At 42.3% G+C, this 4,708-nt stretch overlaps 1 pseudogene; it reads right to left on the bottom strand.

Annotated features, from left to right (window-relative positions):
* Window positions 1-2,807: 2,807 nt before the first annotated feature.
* Window positions 2,808-4,474, bottom strand: LOC124527174 (ferritin light chain-like; annotated as a pseudogene).
* Window positions 4,475-4,708: the final 234 nt, after the last annotated feature.

Here is a 4,708-nt window from a genome sequence, read left to right as displayed (position 1 = left end):
TGGGGAGGAACAGAGACAGAAAGAGAGGAAGAGAGAGAGAGAGAGTCCCAAGTAGGCTCCGAACTGCCAGTGCAGAGACCAACGTGGGTCTTGAACTCATAAACATGAGATCATGACCTGAGCTGAAACCAAGAGTTGGACACTTAACAGACTGAGCCACCCAGCACCACTCACTTTTTATAGTCATAATCAGTCTTGAATATTCAGGGGTCAAACTAATGTGTCTTTTCTTTTTTTCCCATTTTCTTTATTTAAGGTAAAATTTACATCCAGTAAAATTTACCCTTTTTTTTAAGTTTTTTATTTCATCCTTTTGTTGTACAGTTCTGAGTGTTTTTTTGTAAACAGCATATGGTCATGAAACCACAACCAAAATCCAGAAATAAAACAAAATATTGAAAAAGTTCCAGCCTCTAAAATTGTATGCTTTTGAAAAAAACCAAAACATACAGTCATGAAACCACAATCACAACCCAGATATAGAACAAAATATTGAAAAAGTTCCATCCTCCAAAATTCAACTTACCCCTGATAGTTAACTACTAACTACCGGATCCCCAACCTTGGTTTTTTTTTTTTTTTTTTTTTTTTTTCAACGTTTATTTATTTTTGGGACAGAGAGAGACAGAGCATGAACGGGGGAGGGGCAGAGAGAGAGGGAGACACAGAATCGGAAGCAGGTTCCAGGCTCTGAGCCATCAGCCCAGAGCCCGACGCGGGGCTCGAACTCACGGACCGTGAGATCGTGACCTGGCTGAAGTCGGACGCCTAACCGACTGCGCCACCCAGGCGCCCCCCAACCTTGGTTTTTATTCCCCCATAGTTTTGCCTCTGAGAGAATGTAACATAAGTGGAATTACAGAATATGTACCTTTTTGACTCTGGCTTATTTTACCAAGCATAATGCTTTTGAGATTTAAAAAGACTGTTGAATGTATCAGTAGTTCTTTCTTACTGCTGATTGGTTTCCTGTTATGTAAATGTACCACCATTATTTTATCTGGTTCCCAGTGGAGGGATATATGGGTTGGTTCCAGTTTGGGACAATCACAAATAAAGTTGCTACATAAGCATTTATGTATAAGTTTTCTTTTTTTGTGTATGTTTTTTAAATGTTTATTTATTTATTTTGAGAAAGAGAAAGAGAGAGAGAGTCATGAGTAGGGGATTGGCAGAGAGAGAGGGAGAGAGAGAATCCCAAGCAGGCTCTACACTTTCAGCACAAAGTCCGGCATTGGGATTGAACTCATGAACCTTGAGATCATGACCTGAGCTGAAATCAAGAGTCAGACACTGAATCGACTGAGCCACCAAAATGCCCCTTTTGTCATGTATATTGTAATTGAGATAATATTGTTTGCGTGCACGGGTACAAAATGATACAAAGAGATCTTGTGTTTCCCCTAATGGTAATGTTTTGCTAAACTATTGTATAGTAGGACGGCCAGTATATTTGCAATGATTCTGGGTCCTATTTGAATCTTTTATTTTAGCAAGCACTTACTCTATTAGGTTTAGCATGCAGGTCTTGGCCTATTGTGGGCTGTGTTTCTAAAGGCAGTGTCATCCTTAGAGCCTTGCCATGTTGTTTTGGATATTTGATTTGCCTGTTGCCACTGGGACTCCTGCTAGTTCCTGCTGGTGCTGCCTGTGGAGGTAGAAGAGCTTTGCCCAGGCCAGGTCACTGGGTGTGTCTGGATAGGCAGAGGGATCTCAGGGCCCTGGGAGTTACCTGGACCTGGCTGTTTGAAATGTAACTGGTGCCCTTTTGACACTTCTGCCTTCCTACCCCCTTATTTATAGGTTTTTGTGGGAAGACAGGTTTTCATTTCACTTGGGTAAATATATACCAAGGAGTAAGATTTCCTGGTCATATGGCAAATATACGTTTAGTTTTATAAGAAACTAAAAAAATGCTTTTGAAAGTGGTATACTATTATCTTACCAGAAATCTATGAGAGTTCTAGTGGGTCTGCCCCCTCACCAGCACTTCTTATTTTTTTTTTTAGTTTAGCCATTACAAGGATAGTGGTATCTCATTTTGTTTTTAATTTGTACTTCCCTATTTCCTAATGATATTAAGTATCATTTAGATGATGTGCTTGTTTTACATCCTTCTATATTTTTTGGTAAAATTCCTTTTCAAGTCTTTTACCCATTTCTTATAATTCTATTCTTATTTGCTTTTGAGAGTTCTTAATATAATTTGGATACAAGCCCTCTATCAATGGCTTGCAAATACTTTCTCTACTTTATGGCTTGTCTTTTCACTATTTAACCTTGTCTTTTGAAAAGCTGATGTTTTAAGTTTTGATGAAGTCCAATCTATCAATCTGTTCTTTAATGGATCATTTTTATGATCAAGTTGCATTTAATTTTTATATAAGGCAAGATGCATGAGTGAAGGTTCCTTATTGTTTTGCTTATGGATATCCAATTTTTCTAGCACCATTTGTTGGAAAGACTATTCTTTATTCATTGAATCTCCTTGCATGTTTACTGAAAATCAATTGAACTTGCAGTTGAGCTTTGAACAATATGGGTTTGAACTTGCTCGCATTCACGTATAGTCAGATCCCCCCACCCAGCCCTGCAAAAAGCTTTATTGTTTCCAGTTGGTCCACAGCTTTTAAGAAGACTCCAAGGTGGTTAAACAGCGGTCTAGTAGCTGAAGGGAGAGATTCAGGCAGCAGTCCTGACATCAGGGGGATGCCTGAGGGGATTCTCAACAGACTTTGGGTTCTGGAGGCTCCTACTCCCGCTTGAGTGAGCCTAACTTGCACAGCCTAGCCTGGGGGCCAGCCTGCCTAATTCGTCACGTGGTCGCCATCTTCCCGGTGAGTTTCACCTGTTCCTCCCGGAAGTGGTTCTCTAGGAACTCACACGGCGCAGGCAGAGCCTACGGCAAGCAGATACAAAAGGGTCCACTTCAGGTCTTTCCCCAGCGCCGAGGCAGCTTCTGAAGTGTCCAGTTTTACTCCACTCACCCTGGGATGGCTCTGCAAGTCCTGGAAGAGGGCGCTGCCGCCGCGCTGGTTTTGCATCTTCCAGAGACGCTGGGAGCCCTTGCGCTTCGGCAACCTGCAGAAGTGTCCCATGCCTTCCAGAGCCACGTCATCGTCCTGGTGGAAATAGAAGCTCAGAGAAAGGTAAGTGTAGAGGCCTGTAGATGCATGTTGATCAAGTGGTTGACGGCAGCTTCCACCTGACAGGAATAATTCTGAGGAATCTGGGAGCTTATGGTTGATTGGCATTAGAAGCTAAGCTAACGAAAACGAAACCCTGTTGGTTGGTCCCGGAAGCAGAGGGTGGCTGAGACAATGGCTTCCAAGGTTGCAACGGGAAAAGAAATTGCAAGAAGGGGCATTCCTCCATTCTAAACACTTTTGAAACAAGTGATAGATCTTGGGGATCCCCAGGCACCCTGCCTATATGAGTATTTTTTACAGCAGAGTACTGTAAATATATTTTCTCAACATTTTTTTTTCTCTAGCTTTATTGTAAGAATAGAGCATTTAATACATATACAAAATGTGTGCCACTAGACTGTTTTATGTTGTTGGTAAGGCTTCTCCATCAACATTAGGCTATTTGTAGTTAAGCTTTGGGGAGTTATAGGTGGAGGGATGTTATACCTATAACTCAGAAGTTATAAGTGGAGGGATGCCTTGGTGGCCTAGTCAGTTGAGCATCTAACTCCTGATTTTGGCTCAGGTCATGATCCCAGAGTCATGGGATCTAGCCCCTCGTAGGCTCCTTGGTGAGCATGGAACCTGCTTAAGATTCTGTCTCTCTTTCCCTCTGCCCTTCTACCCTGCTCACACTCACTTTCTCTCTATCTCTAAAAAAAAAAAAAAAAAAAAAAAAGTAATAGGTGGATTTTCCACTACCTGGGTATTGGCACCCCTAACTCCCACATCCACCTCCTCCTCTCCATATTGGGCAAGGATCCCCTGTATATGTGCCGGTGTGTTTCATTTTCTGAACCCTCCATCCAGTCCCATTGGGCCCCCAGGTCTTTCCTTTCTCCAGCCCTGAACTGTCTTGGCTGCTGTTTTGTGTGTAGATATGTTACTGTGAACCTCAAACTTGGTTCTGCTTTTCCAAAATTCTTTTAGCTAATTCAATTCACTTATTTTCTCATAAAAAACTTAAGATTACCTTGTGGATGTATACAAAAAACAGACAGACAAAAAAGATAACAAGAAGTAACAGCAACCCTGCTGAGATAGCTAATGGTGTGGTCCTCAGCAAGCAGCTCCAGGTGTAAATTATTTTTCTGTTCCCTGCCCCCAGCTGTAGTTCTTTGAAGTACTTGAAAGGCAACAATCTTTTGCTGCCCTAACCCCAGATGCTTAAGCCTTTTTTTCTGTGGGAGGGGTAGATGAGAAGAGTGTGGGCAGGACCTTGTGCTTTGCCACAGCTGTTTACCTCTCTGCGCTTGCACGGGAATGGAGGTTCTCTTGGGCCTCATGTCCCGACCCAGTCTTTTTCTGTGGAGCTCAGGTAGGGTTTTAGAAGATTGGGTGAGGAGTTGTGAATGCAGCTTGTGTCTGTGGTTCCCAGGGATTCTGTATTCTCATTCCTGTCCTCACTTGGAATTTAGAAATGGATTAAAAATTTTACCCGAATTTGGCCTATTGTCCTGTGGCAACAGGCAGATTCTCTCCCTGGGTATGCAAGTTCTTGTATCCTTTTTCTTCTTGGA

Source organism: Lynx rufus, unplaced genomic scaffold (genome assembly GCF_022079265.1).
Source record: "Lynx rufus isolate CCGP_SWC_20201006 ecotype Redwood Valley unplaced genomic scaffold, mLynRuf1.p SCAF_5, whole genome shotgun sequence".
NCBI classification, from domain to species: domain Eukaryota; kingdom Metazoa; phylum Chordata; class Mammalia; order Carnivora; family Felidae; genus Lynx; species Lynx rufus.
The sequence above is the reverse complement of the archived record's forward strand: the minus strand, read 5'-3'. Positions and strand labels throughout refer to the sequence as shown.